Source organism: Lampetra fluviatilis, chromosome 1, assembly GCF_964198595.1.
Source record: "Lampetra fluviatilis chromosome 1, kcLamFluv1.1, whole genome shotgun sequence".
In the NCBI taxonomy this organism is placed as follows: Eukaryota; Metazoa; Chordata; class Hyperoartia; order Petromyzontiformes; family Petromyzontidae; genus Lampetra; species Lampetra fluviatilis.
The window spans coordinates 27,641,090-27,666,815 of NC_136275.1; positions in this window are offsets into that span (position 1 = coordinate 27,641,090).

Here is a 25,726-nt window from a genome sequence, read left to right on the forward strand (position 1 = left end):
CTAAATAAACACTCCGATTCTGCCACGGTACGAGGCAGCACGTGGAGCCTATTGTAGATTTGATCAACAATCTTTACTGTATATGGAGGGGGAGGTTGTCCCCTTGTAATCGCGGGGCTTTCTTCAGGTACTCCGATTTTCATTTTCACACTCCGATTTGCACGGTTGGCTACGTACCGTGCGAAATAAGTTCAACATAATACGAGATTCAGTACTTTGAGGTAGGTTATTGGCCAAATATCCCAAAATAGGACCCTCTTGAAAAAACACTTTTGAGAAATAACAAATTAGTGTATCCGTATTATCACCTGGTGATCGAAGGTTGCATCCACAGCACACGTGACGTGCCTCGACTTGAAGTGAAAACGGGACACGGCTGTTATATGTTTTTATTTATTCCTCACAGCCCATCATTTGTACGGGATCGATCAAATGTGAGCACCACTGCGTGAGAACAGCCGTGGTTGCACCAAGCGCAGGTCCCGCTCTCGTCATAGGCATGTGGACTTTCCACCACGAGTGAAGGGAGAGGCCGCCAGCAACGAAGAGGGCCACCGCTAGATTCTCTATTGCGCTGGGAGGGACATCTCGACACAGATCACGTGGCGATGCTGCTGCTGCTGCGTTGGCAGCAGTGCACACGCGCAATTAGGGCGACGTTTCGGGCAACAGCCCTTCTTCATAGCACGCGCTGATATAGACTGACGTGTATGTTAATTTAACAGGTAGGCTTTCACCACCAATATTATTACAATAATGAATGTTTTTTTTTGGTTAGATCGCGTAAGTATAAATGTGTCGAAACCCTCCATTGTGACGTGTACGTTGGCGAATGTTTATTTTCTTCCCATGTTGTGGTTGTTTGCTGTTGTTGTTGTTATGAAGTAACACTGCCGTGGCGGTGTGACATTCAGACCACAGGTGTTCCATCGACAGGCCGGCCAGTGCCCCTTTCCACCCAGTCGCGGTATAAATCGCTACAGCGCAGTCAGTCGATCCACAGGGTCACGCGCGGTGGGGTCAAGGGTGCGATGCTCCAACCTCTTCCAACACATCTAGCCAGCGTGGAGGAAGAGTAGGCCAAGCGTTCCCTCTCTAGCTCCCTCCTCGTGGCGCGAGTGAGCAATTGCAAGCCTGCGCCTCTATCACGGTCATCTTTACCTGTTTTGGAGAAAAACCCGGCCAATGTCTGCTCCGTGACGTTATTCTCATTTGCATTGCAGCTCTTGAAATATTGAGAGGGTGGTTCTTTAGTATTATACCGAATTGGAAAAAGAAGAAAGAAAAAAATTCGCTCTTCTTGTTATTGCCGTCCAATGTCCTAGGCTCTTTGGTTCTTGGCTCGCAAGTCTCAGTCGAGGACGGGGGGAGGGGGGGATAAAAGTGGGAGGGGGGAGGTGGAATTGGGGGTGGGGGGGGAGGGTCTCAGAGATCCCACCGTGCGAACTGCAGATCACACCTTGGGACCCATTAAGAGCGAGCTATATACTCGGAGTTCTGCGCGCTCTTAATTTGGCTCCTAATTACGATCTGTCAAGGAATATTTTTTAATGGTCACATATCGGCTCAAAGCCCCGTGATGTCATTTGTCTGCTTTCACGGCTCGCTTTCTCGCTCTCTCGCTCGCTCTCTCTGTCTTTGTGTTTACTTTGAGAGTCATTCGCGGGGTTTTTTGTTTGCTTACCGTGCACGTTGCGAATACGGTCACAAAGACTGAATATGTCCTTCGGGTTTCCCTTGCTTTATGCGGTAGTAGATGCGGGAGGGCGCACAAAGCGAAATCGCACGAGGAGACAGGTGCCTGCCGTGTAGGGCACACAGTACACACAGGGTACACACAGTACACACACGGTACACACAGTACACACACGGTACACACAGTACACACACAGTACACACAGTACACACAGGGTACACACAGGGTACACACAGTACACACAGGGTACACACAGTACACACACGGTACACACAGTACACACACGGTACACACAATGTTGTCAAACATCCGATCGCATAGCCGCATATCAGTGAATTCAAACCGCATATAGCGAATTTTGGGTAGGTTATCTGCATGTACGCAAAATCGCACAAATTGAACCGACATGAAGCGAGGAAAACCTGTATACATAATATAATTGGATAAAGAAGTAACATTTTATCATGGGACCTTTTTTGCCAGTACCAAAATTTGATAATAGGGTTTTCCCCTTTTTCTGGCAACAAAACAGGTGTTAAGATATTAAAACACCAAACTGAAACCTTTTACAAGGAATCATGTCTGCATTAACCACAATGCTTGGGGTCAGAATGCAAACAAAAACATACTCTGATAATATATGCATTGTCCTTAAAACTGATTGGTCCACACCAGAGACAGCTTTCTTTTGAGCCTCGTCTCAAACGGTGTTAGACCAGAGGATGCCACAAGGCGTACGACACAATTAACGTGAAGAGATACATGGAACGCGTAAGGGTGGGTTCAATCCCGACCCTTACGCCCGTATACTTGGAGTGATCACGTGAATATTTTTTCCTCCGGGTCCTCCGCTTTTTCCCTCCACACGTAGAATAAACATCACCCGTTTCGAATATTTGGCGGCTTTACATTTCCACGTGACAATCCGCTTCGTTGAGCTGTCGATTGTGGCCAGGTCGCTTGTGAAAAAGAGCGATATAGCTACAGTGGGCCATACCTGGTAAAATAAAATAGTTGTTACACGATCAGCTGTTGCTCATGGCGAATTCAGCAGTGGGGGTATCAAGCCCCCCCCCACCCCATCTTGCCCCTCCCCCCACCTTACCCCTCCCACTTTATCCCCCCCCTACCTTACACCCCCCCCCCCACCTTACCCCCCCAACTTATCCCCCACCCCCACCTTACCCCCCCCCCGCCCCCCGCGATGCTACGGGAGTTGGTCTAATCGTCTCCATACCCGGAGGAGTCGGTCGGCAGAGACTCACTGCATCCACCTCGCGATTTAAAGGGATCAACCTCTAACCCATTGACATTCTCTGTTTGGGGAAAGAAAAAAAATATTTATACATGGAAAAAAACACACCTCCAGATAAGAATGCAGATACGCGTGACTGAGCGTGCTCGGTGGGCTGCCTTGACGAGCTATTCACTAGGAAGACAAATGCACTCGGGGATAGCCGCGTAACCTGCGACTTATTTGCTTTAACCTTTCATTCCATTTTTTTCCTGCGCTAATACAAAACAATAATTATGCATAAGGGCCCTGTTGCTAAAGGGCCTAATAAATAACTTAGCCCAGTGGCCGGTGCGTGTCTGCCGCGAGCATACCTCTGCTATGCGTGTACGTATGTATGTTTAACTTTTTAGTCACCGTACGTAGCCAACCGTGCCAATCAGAGGCGAGGGGGAAAGACAACGACCTAAACGCAAAAAAGCAGTTCTAAAGTGCACAGCTCCAGTGGAAGGACGAGCGTTCCAGACGACCGCAGAAGCGGTTACGGCTTTGGTTCGATGCTCTAGAACAAAGTGCGGCCATTGCTCGACACCCTTTTGTCGGGGCAGTGCTCTCCACGAATTCGCCGAGTTTCTGTTGGGCGATGTGCGGGCGCACGGCGCTGTCCAATGACCCCGTCAACTTGTGCAGGCGATGCGTGCTGAGCGGACCCGGCGCGGAGAATGCCTTCGCCTCCTAGCCCACGCCTCGCTGCTGCTGTTGCTGCTGTTGGCCATTGTCTGGGACCCTCTGAAGCATCGTCAATGAAGTTGGCCATTGTGAGGCTAATGATGGGGTCGGTCCTCGCCACAATGCCTCCTCCGCACGCCGCTGCCTGCCGTCTGGCCGGCTTTGTCCGCCGCGCAGACGGACGGGGGGGACGGGTCGTGGTCTCGTCGGGGTGGTGACGCGGCAGTGGAGATGGATCTTCGCGGAGGGATTTGCTTGATTTTTGAGGTTCGAGCTGACATGTCCCTCCTCCCACTGCCCGCACCCCAAACCATTCCCTCCACCCCCCCCCCCCCAATGATTGGAGGGGGGGGGGGGTGCGAGATGTTAACTAACTCGCCTGGTATGCAGGAGGTCGTGGATTCGATTCCGATCCTGACGCCTGCTGTAATATTTGGAGTGTGTGCGGCTCTCTCCCCGTGCTCGTGTGGATTTTTCTCCGAGTCATCCAGGTTTTCCCCTCCACGTTTAGAACCAACATGGGTGTAGAGTCTTTGGCTGCTGCTATAAATGTCCACGTGATGATATACCACTTCGTTGAGCTATAATGTGGAGATAGGCAGGTCGCTTCTTTAAAAAAAATTTATTTCGTTCATTGAGCCTTACCTGGTAAAATAAAAATAATGTAGTTCCTTTTTGATACATAGCTTCCTCTGTCTCATCCCAACCCCGTGCCTCGCTCGCCTGATGCCCTCTTGCCAGGAGCGAAACACTCGTCGACGAAGAGATGTCTGATCGGACGTGAGACGATTCCGCTCATCCAGGCCACCGACTTCTTGTGCAACATCGGTGGCCTGGATGGTGCGCAAGAAGTTCACCTCCGATTGGCACGGTTGGCTACGTACGGTGCGAAAGAAGTTCAATGTACAGTGCGTAAATCATCGGCCATTGTCAATCCACTGTTGGATGAAGGCCTCCCCACGGCGGATGGCTATTTAACATAGCCCACGGTTCTTTCACAAACCCACATTGACTGGCGTGGTGAAGTATGGTTAAACCCTCCCCCCCCCCCCCCCCATTGCAGCTTAGCCACATATCTACTCATAACACCACCAAGCCAGTCAGACCATCACCCCCAACCCCTATAATTGCCAGAGTACAGAACGACTCATGGCATCTTATAGAAATGGCTTGAGTTAAGTTCAAGACAACGTCTAATAACTCTGAGTAAGTAAGAGAGTGACGACCTTGGGCGTGCTGAAAGGTTACAATCGTAGGCTGCCGGAATTGTGCCTAATCGTAAAATGATGTCCTTGACTCTGACGACCCTGGTGCTTAACCAGCTCCCTCCTTCTGTCTGCCTGCCTCTGTCTCCCTCCCTCCATCTCTTTTTTTAAGATCAGAGGAAGCAAGAAGATACTCGGTTTAGTCGGCAATTTGCTTCGTTCATCATTTCGTTTTTTTATGTTTCCATTGCTTTGCTTTATATGCTCCCCCCTTGTAAATGAAAGATTTTACGTGTATTACCATTGTGCAACAAAATCAATCTGTGCTACTTTCTTCGTAAGCACAAACATCAAGACGAAGAAGCACGCTCTGCCCCTCCTCGTTACCCCTTCCATATCTCTCTTCCCCCTCTCTCTACCCCCCCTCTCTCTACCCCCCCTCTCTCTACCCCCCCTCTCTCTACCCCCCCTCTCTCTGCATGCTGGGAAGAGGGTGTGTCTATCCGTGCTCCAAGAGATTACATAACCTGCCAGTGAGGGCCTAATTTTACTTATGCATCCTAGCCTCGCCTAACATAGTTTATTGCACTTTCCAGCGACCTCTTTCAATCTCTGAGCTCCATCGAGTGCTCATCTTCTATCCTCCACCTCTGTGAGTGCCTCCAACAACACAGGGTTGTGCTGTCTCGCACCTCTTTCTCCTCTCAACGCACTCTTTACTCGGTAAGCCTGCGGCCTGCTCACAGCCCTAGCTCCCACCACCCTTCCTCCCCCCTCTGTTACATCCTTCCTATTCTTCTGCTTTACTGCAAACATTAAAATCGCTTCTCTTTCTCACTCCTCTCCTCTCTGCTCCTTTCTCACCCTCTCCTCTCTGCTCTCACCCTCTCCTTCCAGCACTGCTACTTACCTGCCCCTGCAGCACCCACCGCGCCGCGGGACGCTCGTGACAACACCTTTCACTGCCCCTCCCCTCTCCCCTGATGCCACCCTGCGCTCCCCATACCCCACTTTTCTTTTCCATCCACCTCTTCTTGTCTTGTTCTCTCCTTTCATTCGTGCAGCTAACGTATATATTTAGGTAGTATATTTATATGATTTATTTATTTACAATGCCACGCCACGCTCCGCCGGAGGTTCCTCTCTCTTCTCAATCTCCCCAACATGGATTGTTCTGCTTCCCGCCACCTGAGATAAAGGGCGACGACGTGATAGTTGCCGCTGGACAGTGTGTGGGGAAGTGGAAAGTCATCGCCGTGGCTCCCATGAACCGCAGCTATGTGGTCCTCCACGCCAACGTGGAGTGTGTAGCGCGTGTCATCGCCACGGGGCTCACCTTCAAGAGGGAGATTTTTGGGCAATGCACACCTCTCTCCTCCCCCACGCAAAAAGTGCTCATCTTCAACGCCCCACCTTTCCTCAAAACTGCCGACCTACAACGAGATCTTGAACGATTTGGCAAAGTTGCGTCCCGCATCATTATGCTGCCCTGGCACACACGGGACCCAGAACTGGCACACGTCTTGTCATTTCAGCAATAAACTTTTATGATTTTAAACGCCAACAACACGGAAATTAACGTGAAATTTAAGTACACGATGGAACGCTACGCCTACACCGTGTACGCGTCCATGGTGCTGCTGCGCTGCTACGTGTGCGGTGGCTTCGGCCATGCCCGTGCAAAGTGCACGGGCAAACCAAAAGGTAAAAACGTGCAGCCTGCAACAAATGTCATGCAGCAGCAGCAACAGTGCCAGCAGCAGCAGCCCAGCAGCAGCCGCCACAGCCTCAGCAGCGCCGGCAGAAGCAGCAGCAGTAGCAGCTGCAACAGCAGGAGCAGCAGCAGCAGCCGCACCAGCAGCAGGAGAAGCCGCAGCAGCCGCAGCCACCGCAGCCTCAGCAGCAGCAGCAGCAGGAGCAGCCTCAGCAGCAGCAGCCACCACTGCACGAGTGCCAGCTGCTGCAGCAGCAGGACGCTGACTCGGCGGCCGGTCGCGCAAAGCCACCCACTGACGACGAGGATGGCGAGGGCTTCAATCTCGTCACCTCGCGCAAGCACAGGGTGAAGCCCGGCCACGGTGGAGGAGGCCACGCGGCCCCTAACCCTAAGCGCGCGGCCACCGCTGATGACGAGCCCTACCGAAAAGTCACAGAGCAGGACGAGCAACGCCCCCCAGTGAGTGCCGTCCTAGACGGTGTTGCAGGGGATGAACATGAAGACATGCTCGATGGTGACCCACCTGAGGACAGCACGGTGGGACAAGTACCGCCAACACCCCCGCCGCAACCGCCGCATGCCGCCTCAGCATCCTCAGAGCAAAAGGAACCACCAGCCGGTGCGGTGCCTAACGGCGCCATTCTGCAGGAAGGCGACGAAGGCCAGCTGCCAGAGGGCAGCCATCCTCTTCCCGATGGGGCCCTGCCATTACCAACGGCAAACGAGGTTTCTGCTGAGTCACAGTTTGACGAGATGGAGGACTCAGACGACGAGGTGTCGGAGACTGAAGGAGAGGACAACATGAGTGAGCTCAGCTACTCACAAGTCAACAGCGAGTATGATTACTCACCTGGGGACATCCACAGCTTCCTCGGGAAAACTTTCAGGAAGCGTCAAGTTCGGGTCGGGGCCGTTTTCCCTGACCTCACCGCTTTCCTCCAAGCGTCCCATGCCGCAACAGCGACAGGTTTGGTTTTTCCACTCAGGAATGCTACCCCCTAAAATTGTTCATGCGCAAGGCTAAGAAGGAGCTTACTTCTGCACAGAAGTAACCCACCCCCCCCCCCCCCCGCAACTACTGTTAACACAACCACCACCACACAACAAGATGATGGCTTCAGCATTAAAGGTTGTTAGTCTGAACTGTAACAGCACTCGCAGTGACACGAGGTGGGACCAGATTTGCCGCGACGACACACTGAAGGCCCAACGCCAGCCTTTTCTCGGCGGCCGGGCCTTCTTCAGTCATGCCGAGGACAACGTCACCGGTGTGGCGATTATGCTCAGTTCGCAGTTTGCACCAGAGAATGTCTCCTTCAAAGAAATCGTCAAAGATCACTTGATTTCTGTTGAATTCGTTCTGAATAAAGCCAGCCTCAGGTGCTGTAACGTGTACATGCCGAGCAAGGCCCCCGAGAGGAAGCTCTTCTTCGGTGTGCTGTGGGACGCACTCGTGACAGACGTAGACGACGTGCTCACCGTCGTGGGGGGAGACTTCAACTGCACCCTCGACACAGCTCTCGACCGCAACACCGCCGAACCTTACCCAGAATCCGCACGGCCACTAGCCGACCTCGTGCGGAGACTAGATCTGCGTGACGTGTGGCGACTACAGTATCCAGCCCAGCGGCAGTACTCTTGGTGCCGCTGCGGTTCTCAAGGCAGGATAAGCCTTGCCAGGCTCGACCGACTGTACGTCAATGCCAGCAGCGTTAACCTGCTCAGGGACAGTAAAATCGTACCCTCCCGTTTTCCAGATCACCACCTGGTCTCTGTGCTGCTGCAAATTCCCAGAGTGGAGCAGCACAGTGCCTACTGGAGACTCAACATATAGCTGCTTGATGACACCGACTTCAGAGAAACCTTCAAAGCCTTTTGGGCTCAGTGGCTGACTGCCAAAGGAAGCTTCAGCTCCCACCAGCTATGGTGGGACAACACAACGGCTCAGGTCAGGGTGCTCTGTCAGCAGTTCATGAGCCAGCACGCCGCCGCCAAGAACGAGGTGGCACGCCAACTGCAAAACGAGCTGCTGGCACTTGAGGCAGAGCTAAGCTCATCCCACGACACACAGCAGGATGAGACGCTACTGGAGAAGCAGCGGCTTTTCAGGTCCATCACGGATGAGCAGGCACATCGTGGTTTTGTGTGCAAAAAGATGCAGCACCTTTCTCAAATGGACTCTCCCTCTAAGTTTTTCTTCCGCTTAAACAAAGCACCGGCCAACACCACAAAAATTTCCAGTTTGCGAACCCCAGATGAACAAACAGCAACATCTGAGAGCGAGATCGCCATACACGACGGGGCTGTCCGGGAACTACTGGACGGGGGCCCTACCTTAGGAGTCCCCGAGCGGGATCATCTGGACAGCCCCGTCACCCTGCAGGAGCTCCACACTGCTGTGAAAGGGCTCGCAGCTGGTAAAGCCCTGGGGATTGATGGCCTGCAGGTTGAGTTTTATGCGGCCTTCTGGGATGAGCTTGGCCCTCCACTACTACAACTGTTGATGGAGAGCCTGCAAAAGGGGGAACTCCCACAGAGCTGCAGGAGAGCGGTGGTCTCCCTGCTACCCAAGAAGGGGGACCTGCGCCTCGTCGAGAACTGGCAACCCGTGTCCCTCTTGTGGGCTGACTACGAAATCTTCTCCAACGTGCTGGCAAACCGTCTCAAGATAGTGCTGGGTCAGCTGATCCTGCCGGAACAGTCGTATTGCATCCTCGGACGGTGCATATACAACAACATCGGTACAGTCAGAGACATAATCTCCCTTGCAGAAGCGCACAACATGGACTTAGGCCTCCTCTTCTTAGATTAAGAGAAGGTCTTCGACAGGGTGAGCCACGAGTACTTGGACAAACTCCTAACGTCGCTCGGCTTCGGCCAGGCCTTCATCTCGCATGTTAGGCTCCTGTACACGGGCACATCCAGCCTCTTGAAGAAAAACCAGCGGCTCGGCGCCCATTTCCCTGTGACGAGAGGGGTCAGACAGGGATGCCCCCTCTCGGGGCTGCTGTACACCCTGTCCATTGAGCCACTGCTACGCCACCTGAGACGAAATCTGTCTGGCCTCAAAGTCCCGGGACCTGAGAACGCAGTCATCAAGCTCTCGGCTTACGCAGACGAAATATGCGTCGTCCTCAATGGCGCGCATGACGTCTCCGCGCTCGGCCAGGTGGTTGCAGTGTACAAGAGGGCCTCCTCTGCCAGGGTCAACTGGCCCAAGTGCGAGGCCCTGTGTTTAGGGCCGCGAGGCGGCGTTCGCTCTGTGCTCCTCCCAGGAGGAGTCGTTTGGCGGGACGATGGAGTCAAGTACCCAGGGGTTTGCCTGGGGAATCCACACGTCGCTCTGAACAACTGGACCGAGCTGGCTGACACAATCGAAGCTAAATTACTGACATGGGCACGCCTCGCTCCGCAGATGTCATTCAGGGGCCGAGTGCTTGTCGCTAACACCCTGGCTGCATCCGTGCTGTGGCACAAGACCAAGGCCCTCCAGCCTCCTGCTTGGCTACTCACCAGAGTCAACCACTCACTCGCGCACTTCGTCTGGCATGGAAAGCACTGGCTCAGGCCGGGCGTTCTCTGCCTATCGGTGAGCGAGGGCGCCCAAGGTCTGGTGGACGTCATGAGTTTCAGGCTCATGACAGTCAGGCGGCTGCTGTACGGCCAGGAGGAGCTACCCTGGAAGTTGACGGCCCTCGTCCTGCTGAGGAATGCAGGGGGTGCCTGGGGTACGGAAAGGAGCTCTTCCTGATGGACCTGAGCCTGGTCGACTACACGAGGCTGCCAGGTTATCACCAGAGCCTCTTGGTCGCGTGGCAGAGCTTCCAGTAGAGCAGAACACGCGCGCCCTACGACCTCGCGCAGTTCCTGAACGAGCCCTTGTTCTGCAACGGCCTTTTCCAGGGAATCAGAGGAGAGAGGACCCTGGCTCTACACCTCACATCAGCAGGGCTGCAGACAGTCTTCCACCTCGAGCAGGCCCACCAGCCCAAGTGGAAGAACGCAGCTGAGATCGCCAACACCGCAGGGCTCCGCTCCATGCTCGCTGGGGAGAAGCTTCTGCGGGACGTGCTCCGCGCCATGAAGGAGCTGCGCCTGAAGCTGGAGGCACTGGGGGATGGTGGCGGCCCACTCCTCCTCCTCTTTCCCAGAGTTGTGCTTCTCCTGCGTGCAGCCCCCCGGCCACAGCGACTCCGGCAAGCTACTGAAGCTCTGAGGCTGCAGGAACGTACCCCTAAAAAATGCCCCAAACACAGCGCTCTACACGTGCTGCGTAAAGGTGCTGCATTCCCGGGACCTGGCCGACCTACCGGACACAAAATATAGAAACCATGTCTTTTCCCTTATTGCGGCCGCCCCTCAGTGGAAACAAATGTACAAGTCTCCCGTAGCCAAACGCTGTGGTGACCTCCAGTGGAGGTGGCACACTGCACGTTGCCATCGGCCGTGTGGCTCAGCCAAATTTCGCCAGGGGTAACAGACTTGTGCATTTCCTGCGGTGCCAGGGAGGCTCTGCCCCACCAGTACTTACACTGCCAGCGGCTCAAACCAATGTTCCGCCTTTTGGGGGACATCTTCAGGAAAATTGGGGTACCCTTCTACAACATCAGCTTCGTATATGGGGTGCCTTACCTGGCTAGCAAGCGCCATGACCTCGCCAACTTCGCCTGCGCGCAGGCGAGCACGTATACCACACACATGTTGGTGATGTGCACGTCTTCTTCGAACGCTGGGGAGCCGGAAAAGCCCTCTGTACCACCGTGGACCGCACCCTCGTGGTCACCTTCTGAAGCGCTCGCTCGTCACCGTGGCGTGCGCGATGACACCACAACCACGTGACTTTTCTTTTGTATTGTGCGCGGTGCTTTTAGCGCCACAGCGCGTCGATTTGTAGCGTTTATTTTCATTTGTTTGCTGGTGACTGTGTATTTCATATTGAAATCGCCTCCAGTGCTTTTGCTGCTGGCGGCAATAAAAGTTGTTTAAAAGTCAAGTCTCTCTCACTCCGTCTCATCTCCGTTCCCCAAGTTGCATTCGCTTCTCACGTGCGCAGATTTTACAGCGCGGCCTCTCCCTCCCTCCGCCACTCCCTGCCTCTCCCTCCGTCTCTGCCTCTCTCCACCTCTCTCCACCTCTCTCTCGCTCCTTTTAATGGAACGCTTCACGAATGTGAGTATCTCTCCTCTCTGCCTCTCACTCTCCCTTTCACTCTACTGGACATCTGTGAAAAAAGAGCTTCATAGCTCATCGGATTTAATCGATAAATAAAGATTCTGATTCACTCTCTCCCTGTCTCTCTCCGCGTCTCCCTCCCTCCCGCTCCCTCCCCCTCTCGCATGCCAGCCTCCTGACTCACTCGCTCACTCCGCGTGTCCCCGCATTTACAACTTCCCCGCTGTAAAGATGGAGATGCAGGAGAGAAATAAAGCGGCCGCTCCTGGCGAGGTGGAGCGTGTGGGAAAGTCTGGACGGGGAGGAGTTGGGTGGGTGGGGGTGAGTGCACAAAAAACAACATCTTTGATTAATCCGACGCCGCTGCAAAAACCTCCCGTGCAACGCACGCTTCGCGTACAGCGCCGTTGTCAACCCACTGCTGGATGAGCGCCGCTCCGTTCTCCACTGAGGGCGGAGACTGCGACTCAGCATTGCGGAGTGGTGGGTGGGGAGCTCTTGCGGTGTTACTACCCCGTTCCACCGTACCCCCGCCTTTGTCTCCACGACTTGGGCGCTCTGTCTGGAGTCTGGCAGGAGGAGTGTTTTATGATGACGGGGCATTCATATCAAAGGCAGGAGGCGTCCACGTGAGTGAACTCGGCAAGTCCTGGCTTGCGGTGGAGGTCGCGCTTAATGATGTACTCCGACAGAAGCCTCGCCTCGCTGGGCCTCGACACTGGTGTGCAGGAGGATCTTGCCTCGGGATTGTTGGAGTATACACACACACACAGGGTGCTTCAAAAAAACGTGAACACTTACATGAGACTATCGTTTTTAATGGAAGAAAGAACGGATAATACACTGTAACATTATAACAAATGTATGGTATACATTTATACTTACATGTCAAGTAATAGCTTCGTAAAGTCAAAGAGTCTCCCACTTGTTCGCCATAATTCTCCAGGTGGTCTCCATAGTCCGGAGGCCCATTTCTTGTGGTATTGTTGCAAATTCTCGAAAGTGTTAACATTGTTTTGAAGCACCCTGCATATAAAATGCTTCATCACGCTACGATATGTTCTGCGACATGCGTGGCATGTTCTCATGCGATTCGCGCGACCTGCTGAAGAAGCTCGAAGCATGTGTCCCGAAACGTCGTACATCGTGCCGAACACTTCAAATGTATACGTGGTGGTGGGATGTTTAAATTGCTGTAAAGCACCTTGGAATACGGTGCGATATAAAACCTAATAGTATTCGGATATTAGAAAGCCATTTGAAGTTGTGCACATTTTTATATGTACATTTAACACTCAAAGCCTTAGATCCGCCTTCCCCCGCACCTTCGACTACCACTGTTGACTACGTACGGTGCTAAAGAAGTTCAACATACATACATACACACATACGAACAAAACACGGTATCCGCCTGAACCAGTGAGGAGAGCCCCACAGCCCAACCGCGAAACGTCTAATCGTACAATTCACGCATGTCAGGGATGCCACTGACGAGATGTTAACTACATCCCCTGATGTACAGGAGGTCGTGGGTTCGATCCCGACTCTGACGCCTGTATATTTGGAGTTTTCTTGTTCTCGCCGTGGCCGTGTGGATTTTTTTCCCCCTCCACATTAAAAATAAAAAAGCATTCGTAGTATTTGGCTGCTATAAATGTCCACGTGGTGATATGCCGCTTCGTGTTGAGTTATCATTTTTGGTCCGGTCGCTTCTGATAAAATAGCTCTATTTAGCAGCTCAGTGGGCCTTACATGGGAAAATAAAATAAATATATATGTGCGTAATAATCATTTCAGTTGGCATCCACTCGCGCTGCTGCCACCTACTGGCCATGCCCTAGCCCCTGCAGGCTGCCTGTTCTCGATGGCAGGCGGAGGTCCATGACCTTGAACCACGGCCCATGACCTTGCACGGTGGTCACCGTCGGTACTTCACGTAGGCGAGATGGGCACGTGCCACGGTGTCGGGACGGCCCCGGAAAGTGGCCTCCACCGGGGGCCTCTCTCAACCCGGGGTGCACGCTGGACAGCGGAGCGCCTTCACCAGAAACTAACTTCATATTTAATGTGACAAGTGTGCTTGTGATGGCATTGGTTACCGGGTCTGAGATCGTCGCCTGAGAGTGATAGAGAAAGAGTAAGAGGGCGAGAGATGAAGGCGCACGGGTGCAGCCCTGCAATTACCCGCTCACGCAAACTGCTGGCGGATGGGGTGGTGGGGGGTGGGGCGATTCCACAGCAGAAACCACGAATCGAATCAACGGCGGCGGAAACCCGCGGCTGGTGTCCAACACAGAACCAGCAGGAGGTAATCAACTTGGTGGACTTGCAGGGCTATTGTGTAATGCGTCCATCCCCACCGCCACCAAACCCCTTCTCCTTATTCCTCTTGTCACCTCGCTCTTTCCATCGCGCTCTTCCCGTTGCGATCTTCCCGTCGCCCTCTTCGTCACGCTCACAAGAAAGAGGGGGGGGGGTGAGCCGCTCGCCGTTTTGCCAGTGACGCTGCTTTTGCTTTAACCGCCCTGCAAAGATGATCAATGAAGCAATTTTCACTTTAACTTGTAATGCATAGTTCCGAGCACCCTAAAAGAATAACTATTGAATGCTAATACGCCGGGGATCGCGCGGGAGGTCCGGAATAAAGATCGCATTAGGAGTGTAACTCATAAACATTGTCAGTGGCTGCATTACGGACCCGCGGCCGTTTCCAATCCGTCTTGCATGCCCGGCCGCGTTAATAGGCGCAGCTTTATTAGCTCATAGATGGCATGCCCCCCCCACCTTTCCTCCTCCGCCCCCTTTAAAATAATTCACCCGTTTCGCACGAGACACGGGGGCAATTGTTTACACTCAATCAGAGCCGCATGTCCTGACTTTTGAAGTCCAATTTCCCCCCACCGATCTGCGATATTTATTGCTATCTAAATATCTGAATCATGCAATTTTATCAGCGGGGCTGGCGGAGGGGGTGGGTGGGGTGAGGGTGGTGGTGAGAACGGAGTGGGGGGGTGATTGGGGGAAGCGGTTGTGTTATGTTGTCTGCCTCCAAGTGAAACATTGCGCTGTCTGCTGGTGAAACGCGTTGTCGAAATGGATTTTGCTCGTGTGCTTCGTGTTATTGGAGCCGCGCTCACTTGCTGGCTGATGGGGGAGGGCGGGGCGGAATTACACAAGGAGCTATAATAATAAAACACGCATCTTAATGCACCACTTTGATTCGTTATCAAATTACATTGTCGTCGATGCATCTCTGTGGGATGTGTGTATCTTATTAGATGTTTGAGAAATGTATTTGTTTTTGACTGAGCTTATATTTTTTTCACGTTATGCCCCCCCCCGCTCGCCCACCCCGCCCCCCTCAAACTTTAGCCATTGTCAGCGTTCCCCCATGAACTTCACTCAATAATTCCTCCACCCATGTTGAGGAATCGGTCTCTCCCAAACACTGACTCTTTCGTCTCATCCGCCACCACCACCACACTGCAGGTCACAACAGCGCACTCACCCACTCACTCACTCAATGACCCACTCACCCAATCACCCCACTCATAACGCTAACTCACCGACTCAAAAAAAGACAAAGATCCCCTGTATAGCCTTAACAGACTGTAGGGACAAGTACTGTTAGCGAGCACCTATAAAGGCCTGCACGGCACACGAGGGGGTGGGTGACCAACACCACGCCCGGCCGCCTTTGTCTCCCCAGCGGCGATGTTTACACACCGCACCAAGTACTCATTTGAGGCTGAGTCGACCTAGGGGAGGCCGAGGACCGGTTCAGGTAATCGTCACTGGTGTTGGTCGTGACCGGGAACCGAACTCGGGTCGCCGGGTTGGTAGCGCAGCGTAGCGCTCACCGCTACACCACCGCTTCCCACGCACGACCGCACCAGCAACAGCAGAACGCACAGCAGCAGCAGACGCAGACTGTACAACGACAACAGCGGCAACAACAACAACAGCGTTCACCTCTCGCGAAGCCTTTCCTGGCGTCACATTCACCCGACATTCTTCAGGCTTCGTACAGCGCGGGCTTGCTGTTGATGGGGGGGGGGCTCGCGTGTGAGACCAGAGAGATGCGTCGCCTCTCGAAGTCACCCGGATCCCATTTCGCGTCACAGAGTTGGATCGTCGGGATTCACGCGGCATGCGGGTGGCCCGGAACCCTGAAGACTGCCCAGTGGGGCACGGCCGACAGCAGAATGAGCCACTCCACTCACACCGCAGCCTGCAACTGTTAATCAATGAGAATAGGTTTAGCCTTTTGTGGTAATAAAACGGGTGCTTAAGATGTTCGTACGCCACATAAATACCTTTTGCGAGGCATCACGTCTGCATTGACCACACGCACTTGTGGCAAAACATGCATGCACACAAACATGCTCCTTGCATCGTCTTTGAAACTGATTTGCCTACACCAGGGTCAGCCTTGTTTACGACCTTGTCTCACTACCAGTGTGAGACCAGAGAACGCCAAAAGGCGAAACAGTGTTGTGTTGCCAGAAAGGGTAAAACCTATTCTTAATTTTTGATACTGCCAAAAGAGGTCCCATAACTATTATTCACTGTTTTGAGTCGTTCTATGGAACATATAACGGAACATGTAACGACTTAATGCCCCATTCAAAAGTACGGAGGAGGCATCATCACAGCAGCGATTCACCACTCCGCTGCTCCTGACTCAGCAATCATTTGGCTGATCAACCACCTCGATGTAACATCACAGCTGTTCCTGTACGGCAACATCAGCCAGACAAAGAAGATATCTATAGAATCACACTGAGACCCATTGACTCACGTGGAGATCTGTAGAATCACACTCCGACCCATAGACTCTATATATAGAGACTCAGAGACTCGAACAGAGATACATATGAAGGGGGACTTTTTCACAGTGATTCACCACTCCGCAATCATATGGCTCAACCACCTCGATGTAGCATTGCAGCTGTTGTTCTACAGCAACATCAGCAACCACACGACAAAGAAAACGCCTCGCCGTTTCTCTGCCATTAATATGTGATATGTAGAAGGGCCATTGCCCGAAACGTCGCCTAATTATATATAAATGTTTTTTCCTTTTAATGCCCTAGTGTTTTTACATGGAACGTGGTGGTGGTGACTGGGTCGGGGGAAGGGGAGAGATGCGTGTGGCCGTGTGAGACGCCTGCGTGTGTTGAGGCTTTGGCGGACTACTTTAGAAATCTCGAGCTGCCCGCTCTGGGAGTGTAACACTGACTGGACGCTCTGGGAGTGTAACACTGACTGGACGCTCTGGGAGTGTAACATTGACTGCACGCTCTGGGAGTGTAACACTGACTGCACGCTCTGGGAGTGTAACACTGACTGCACGCTCTGGGAGTGCAACACTGACTGCACGCTCTGGGAGTGTAACACTGACTGCACGCTCTGGGAGTGTAACACTGACTGCACGCTCTGGGAGTGTAACACTGACTGCACGCTCTGGGAGTGTAACACTGACTGCACGCTCTGGGAGTGTAACACTGACTGCACGCTCTGGGAGTGTAACACTGACTGCACGCTCTGGGAGTGTAACATTGACTGCACGCTCTGGGAGTGTAACATTGACTGCACGCTCTGGGAGTGTAACACTGACTGCACGCTCTGGGAGTGTAACACTGACTGCCCGCTCTGGGAGTGTAACACTGACTGCACGCTCTGGGAGTGTAACACTGACTGCACGCTCTAGGAGTGTAACATTGACTGCACGCTCTGGGAGTGTAACACTGACTGCACGCTCTGGGAGTGTAACACTGACTGCCCGCTCTGGGAGTGTAACACTGACTGCATGCTCTGGGAGTGTAACACTGACTGCACGCTCTGGGAGTGTAACACTGACTGCACGCTCTGGGAGTGTAACACTGACTGCACGCTCTGGGAATGTAACACTGACTGCACGCTCTGGGAGTGTAGCACTGACTGCACGCTCTGGGAGTGTAACATTGACTGCATGCTCTGGGAGTGTAACACTGACTGCAAGCTCTGGGAGTGTAACATTGACTGCACGCTCTGGGAGTGTAACATTGACTGCATGCTCTGGGAGTGTAACACTGACTGCACGCTCTGGGAGTGTAACACTGACTGCACGCTCTTGGAGTGTAACATTGACTGCATGCTCTGGGAGTGTAACATTGACTGCACGCTCTGGGAGTGTAACACTGACTGCACGCTCTGGGAGTGTAACACTGACTGCACGCTCTTGGAGTGTAACACTGACTGCACGCTCTGGGAGTGTAACACTGACTGCACGCTCTGGGAGTGTAACATTGACTGCACGCTCTGGGAGTGTAACACTGACTGCACGCTCTGGGAGTGTAACACTGACTGCACGCTCTGGGAGTGTAACACTGACTGCACGCTCTGGGAGTGTAACATTGACTGCACGCTCTTGGAGTGTAACACTGACTGCACGCTCTGGGAGTGTAACACTGACTGCACGCTCTGGGAGTGTAACACTGACTGCACGCTCTAGGAGTGTAACATTGACTGCACGCTCTGGGAGTGTAACACTGACTGCCCGCTCTGGGAGTGTAACACTGACTGCATGCTCTGGGAGTGTAACACTGACTGCACGCTCTGGGAGTGTAACACTGACTGCACGCTCTGGGAGTGTAATACTGACTGCACGCTCTGGGAGTGTAACACTGACTGCACGCTCTGGGAGTGTAACATTGACTGCATGCTCTGGGAGTGTAACACTGACTGCACGCTCTGGGAGTGTAACACTGACTGCACGCTCTGGGAGTGTAACACTGACTGGACGCTCTGGGAGTGTAACATTGACTGCACGCTCTGGGAGTGTAACACTGACTGCACGCTCTGGGAGTGTAACACTGACTGCACGCTCTGGGAGTGTAACACTGACTGCACGCACTGGGAGTTTAACATTGACTGCACGCTCTGGGAGTGTAACACTGACTGCACGCTCTAGGAGTGTAACACTGACTGCACGCTCTGGGAGTGTAACACTGACTGCACACTCTGGGAGTGTAACACTGACTGCACGCTCTGGGAGTGTAACACTGACTGCACGCTCTGGGAGTTTAACATTGACTGCACGATCTAGGAGTTTAAAACTGACTGCACGCTCTGGGAGTGTAACACTGACTGCACGCTCTGGGAGTGTAACACTGACTGCACGCTCTGGGAGTGTAACATTGACTGCACGCTCTGGGAGTGTAACACTGTCTGCACGCTCTGGGAGTGTAACACTGACTGCACGCTCTGGGAGTGTAACACTGACTGCACGCTCTGGAAGTGTAACACTGACTGCACGCTCTGGGAGTGTAATATTGACTGCACGCTCTGAGAGTGTAACACTGACTGCACGCTCTGGGAGTGTAACACTGACTGCACGCTCTGGGAGTGTAACACTGACTGCACGCTCTGGGAGTGTAACATTGACTTCACGCTCTGGGAGTGTAACACTGACTGCACGCTCTGGGAGTGTAACACTGACTGCACGCTCTGGAAGTGTAACATTGACTGCACGCTCTGGGAGTGTAACATTGACTGCACGCTCTGGGAGTGTAACACTGACTGCACGCTCTGGGAGTGTAACACTGACTGCCCGCTCTGGGAGTGTAACACTGACTGCACGCTCTGGGAGTGTAACACTGACTGCACGATCTAGGAGTGTAACATTGACTGCACGCTCTGGGAGTGTAACACTGACTGCACGCTCTGGGAGTGTAACACTGACTGCCCGCTCTGGGAGTGTAACACTGACTGCACGCTCTGGGAGTGCAACACTGACTGCACGCTCTGGGAGTGTAACACTGACTGCACGCTCTAGGAGTGTAACATTGACTGCACGCTCTGGGAGTGTAACACTGACTGCCCGCTCTGGGAGTGTAACACTGACTGCATGCTCTGGGAGTGTAACACTGACTGCACGCTCTGGGAGTGTAACACTGACTGCACGCTCTGGGAGTGTAACACTGACTGCACGCTCTGGGAGTGTAACACTGACTGCACGCTCTGGGAGTGTAACATTGACTGCATGCTCTGGGAGTGTAACACTGACTGCACGCTCTGGGAGTGTAACACTGACTGCACGCTCTGGGAGTGTAACACTGACTGGACGCTCTGGGAGTGTAACATTGACTGCACGCTCTGGGAGTGTAACACTGACTGCACGCTCTGGGAGTGTAACACTGACTGCACGCTCTGGGAGTGTAACACTGACTGCACGCACTGGGAGTTTAACATTGACTGCACGCTCTGGGAGTGTAACACTGACTGCACGCTCTAGGAGTGTAACACTGACTGCACGCTCTGGGAGTGTAACACTGACTGCACACTCTGGGAGTGTAACACTGACTGCACGCTCTGGGAGTGTAACACTGACTGCACGCTCTGGGAGTTTAACATTGACTGCACGATCTAGGAGTTTAAAACTGACTGCACGCTCTGGGAGTGTAACACTGACTGCACGCTCTGGGAGTGTAACACTGACTGCACGCTCTGGGAGTGTAACATTGACTGCACGCTCTGGGAGTGTAACACTGTCTGCACGCTCTGGGAGTGTAACACTGACTGCACGCTCTGGGAGTGTAACACTGACTGCACGCTCTGGAAGTGTAACACTGACTGCACGCTCTGGGAGTGTAATATTTACTGCACGCTCTGAGAGTGTAACACTGACTGCACGCTCTGGGAGTGTAACACTGACTGCACGCTCTGGGAGTGTAACACTGACTGCACGCTCTGGGAGTGTAACATTGACTTCACGCTCTGGGAGTGTAACACTGACTGCACGCTCTGGGAGTGTAACACTGACTGCACGCTCTGGGAGTGTAACACTGACTGCACGCTCTGGGAGTGTAACACTGACTGCACGCTTTGGGAGTGTAACACTGACTGCACGCTCTGGGAGTGTAACACTGACTGCACGCTCTGGGAGTGTAACATTGACTGCACGCTCTGGGAGTGTAACACTGTCTGCACGCTCTGGGAGTGTAACACTGACTGGACGCTCTGGGAGTGTAACACTGCCTGCACGCTCTGGGAGTGTAACACTGACTGGACGCTCTGGGAGTGTAACACTGACTGCACGCTCTGGGAGTGTAACACTGACTGCACGCTCTAGGAGTGTAACACTGACTGCACGCTCTGGGAGTGTAACACTGACTGCACGCTCTGGGAGTGTAACACTGACTGCACGCTCTGGGAGTGTAACACTGACTGCATGCTCTGGGAGTGTAACACTGACTGCACGCTCTGGGACTGTAACATTGACTGCACGCTCTGGGAGTGTAACACTGACTGCACGCTCTGGGAGTGTAACATTGACTGCACGCTCTGGGAGTGTAACACTGACTGCACGCTCTGGGAGTGTAACACTGACTGCACGCTCTGGGAGTGTAACACTGACTGCACGCTCTGGGAGTGTAACACTGACTGCACGCTCTGGGAGTGTAACACTGACTGCACGCTCTGGGAGTGTAACACTGACTGCATGCTCTGGGAGTGTAACATTGACTGCACGCTCTGGGAGTGTAACACTGTCTGCACGCTCTGGGAGTGTAACACTGACTGGACGCTCTGGGAGTGTAACACTGACTGCACGCTCTGGGAGTGTAACACTGACTGGATGCTCTGGGAGTGTAACACTGACTGCACGCTCTGGGAGTGTAACACTGACTGCACGCTCTAGGAGTGTAACACTGACTGCACGCTCTGGGAGTGTAACACTGACTGCACGCTCTGGGAGTGTAACACTGACTGCACGCTCTGGGAGTGTAACACTGACTGCATGCTCTGGGAGTGTAACACTGACTGCACGCTCTGGGACTGTAACATAGACTGCACGCTCTGGGAGTGTAACACTGACTGCACGCTCTGGGAGTGTAACACTGACTGCACGCTCTGGGAGTGTAACACTGACTGCACGCTCTGGGAATGTAACACTGACTGCACGCTCTGGGATTGTAACACTGACTGCCCGCTATGGGAATGTAACACTGACTGCACGCTCTGGGAGTGTAACACTGACTGCACGCTCTGAGAGTGTAACACTGACTGCCCGCTCTGGGAGTGTAACACTGACTGCACGCTCTGAGAGTGTAACACTGACTGCCCGCTCTGGGAGTGTAACACTGACTGCACGCTCTGGGAGTGTAACACTGACTGCACGCTCTGGGAGTGTAACACTGACTGCACGCTCTGGGAGTGTAACACTGTCTGCACGCTCTGGGAGTGTAACACTGACTGCACGCTCTGGGAGTGTAACTCTGACTGCACGCTCTGGGAGTGTAACACTGACTGCACGCTCTGGGAGTGTAACACTGACTGCACGCTCTGGGAGTGTAACACTGACTGCATGCTCTGGGAGTGTAACACTGACTGCACGCTCTGGGAGTGTAACATTGACTGCACGCTCTGGGAGTGTAACACTGACTGCACGCTCTGGGAGTGTAACACTGACTGCCCGCTCTGGGAGTGTAACACTGACTGCATGCTCTGGGAATGTAACACTGACTGCACGCTCTGGGAGTGTAACACTGACTGCACGCTCTGGGAGTGTAACACTGACTGCCCGCTCTGGGAGTGTAACACTGACTGCACGCTCTGGGAGTGTAACACTGACTGCATGCTCTGGGAGTGTAACACTGACTGCACGCTCTGGGAATGTAACACTGACTGCACGCTCTGGGAGTGTAACACTGACTGCACGCTCTGGGAGTGTAACACTGACTGCACGCTCTGGGAATGTAACACTGACTGCACGCTCTGGGAGTGTAACACTGACTGCACGCTCTGGGAGTGTAACATTGACTGCATGCTCTAGGAGTGTAACACTGACTGAACGCTCTGGGAGTGTAACACTGACTGCACGCTCTGGGAGTGTAACACTGACTGCACGCTCTGGGAGTGTAACACTGACTGCACGCTCTGTGAGTGTAACACTGGCTGCACGCTCTGGGAGTGTAACACTGACTGCACGCTCTGGGAGTATAACACTGACTGCACGCTCTGGGAGTGTAACACTGACTGCACGCTCTGGGAGTGTAACACTGACTGCACGCTCTGGGAGTGTAACACTGACTGCACGCTCTGGGAGTTTAACATTGACTGCACGATCAAGGAGTTTAACACTGACTGCACGCTCTGGGAGTGTAACACTGACTGCACGCTCTGGGAGTGTAACACTGACTGCACGCTCTGGGAGTGTAACATTGACTGCACGCTCTGGGAGTGTAACACTGTCTGCACGCTCTGGGAGTGTAACACTGACTGCACGCTCTGGGAGTGTAACACTGACTGCACGCTCTGGAAGTGTAACACTGACTGCACGCTCTGGGAGTGTAACATTGACTGCACGCTCTGGGAGTGTAACACTGACTGCACGCTCTGGGAGTGTAACACTGACTGCACGCTCTGGGAGTGTAACACTGACTGCACGCTCTGGGAGTGTAACATTGACTGCACGCTCTGGGAGTGTAACACTGACTGCCCGCTCTGGGAGTGTAACACTGACTGCATGCTCTGGGAGTGTAACACTGACTGCACGCTCTGGGAGTGTAACACTGACTGCACGCTCTGGGAGTGTAACACTGACTGCCCGCTCTGGGAGTGTAACACTGACTGCACGCTCTGGGAGTGTAACATTGACTGCACGCTCTGGGAGTGTAACATTGACTGCACGCTCTGGGAGTGTAACACTGTCTGCACGCTCTGGGAGTGTAACACTGACTGGACGCTCTGGGAGTGTAACACTGACTGCACGCTCTGGGAATGTAACACTGACTGCACGCTCTGGGAGTGTAACACTGACTGCACGCTCTGGGAGTGTAACATTGACTGCATGCTCTAGGAGTGTAACACTGACTGCACGCTCTGGGAGTGTAACACTGACTGCACGCTCTGGGAGTGTAACACTGACTGCACGCTCTGGGAGTGTAACACTGACTGCACGCTCTGTGAGTGTAACACTGGCTGCACGTCCTGGGAGTGTAACACTGACTGCACGCTCTGGGAGTGTAACACTGACTGCACGCTCTGGGAGTGTAACACTGACTGCACGCTCTGGGAGTTTAACATTGACTGCACGATCTAGGAGTTTAACACTGACTGCACGCTCTGGGAGTGTAACACTGACTGCACGCTCTGGGAGTGTAACACTGACTGCACGCTCTGGGAGTGTAACATTGACTGCACGCTCTGGGAGTGTAACACTGTCTGCACGCTCTGGGAGTGTAACACTGACTGCACGCTCTGGGAGTGTAACACTAACTGCACACTCTGGAAGTGTAACACTGACTGCACGCTCTGGGAGTGTAACATTGACTGCACGCTCTGGGAGTGTAACACTGACTGCACGCTCTGGGAGTGTAACACTGACTGCACGCTCTGGGAGTGTAACACTGACTGCACGCTCTGGGAGTGTAACATTGGCTGCACGCTCTGGGAGTGTAACACTGACTGCACGCTCTGGGAGTGTAACACTGACTGCACGCTCTGGGAGTGTAACACTGACTGCACGCTCTGGGAGTGTAACACTGACTGCACGCTCTGGGAGTGTAACACTGACTGCACGCTCTGGGAGTGTAACACTGACTGCACGCTCTGGGAGTGTAACATTGACTGCACGCTCTGGGAGTGTAACACTGTCTGCACGCTCTGGGAGTGTAACACTGACTGCACGCTCTGGGAGTGTAACACTGACTGCATGCTCTGGGAGTGTAACACTGACTGCACGCTCTGGGACTGTAACATTGACTGCACGCTCTGGGAGTGTAACACTGACTGCACGCTCTGGGAGTGTAACACTGACTGCACGCTCTGGGAGTGTAACATTGACTGCATGCTCTGGGAATGTAACACTGACTGCACGCTCTGGGATTGTAACACTGACTGCCCGCTCTGGGAATGTAACACTGACTGCACGCTCTGGGAGTGTAACACTGACTGCACGCTCTGGGAGTGTAACACTGACTGCCCGCTCTGGGAGTGTAACACTGACTGCACGCTCTGGGAGTGTAACACTGACTGCCCGCTCTGGGAGTGTAACACTGACTGCACGCTCTGGGAGTGTAACACTGACTGCACGCTCTGGGAGTGTAACACTGACTGCACGCTCTGGGAGTGTAACACTGTCTGCACGCTCTGGGAGTGTAACACTGACTGCACGCTCTGGGAGTGTAACTCTGACTGCACGCTCTGGGAGTGTAACACTGACTGCACGCTCTGGGAGTGTAACACTGACTGCACGCTCTGGGAGTGTAACACTGACTGCATGCTCTGGGAGTGTAACACTGACTGCACGCTCTGGGAGTGTAACATTGACTGCACGCTCTGGGAGTGTAACACTGACTGCACGCTCTGGGAGTGTAACACTGACTGCCCGCTCTGGGAGTGTAACACTGACTGCATGCTCTGGGAATGTAACACTGACTGCACGCTCTGGGAGTGTAACACTGACTGCACGCTCTGGGAGTGTAACACTGACTGCCCGCTCTGGGAGTGTAACACTGACTGCACGCTCTGGGAGTGTAACACTGACTGCATGCTCTGGGAGTGTAACACTGACTGCACGCTCTGGGAATGTAACACTGACTGCACGCTCTGGGAGTGTAACACTGACTGCACGCTCTGGGAGTGTAACACTGACTGCACGCTCTGGGAATGTAACACTGACTGCACGCTATGGGAGTGTAACACTGACTGCACGCTCTGGGAGTGTAACATTGACTGCATGCTCTAGGAGTGTAACACTGACTGCACGCTCTGGGAGTGTAACACTGACTGCACGCTCTGGGAGTGTAACACTGACTGCACGCTCTGGGAGTGTAACACTGACTGCACGCTCTGTGAGTGTAACACTGGCTGCACGTCCTGGGAGTGTAACACTGACTGCACGCTCTGGGAGTGTAACTTTGACTGCACGCTCTGGGAGTGTAACATTGACTGCATGCTCTGGGAGTGTAACACTGACTGCACGCTCT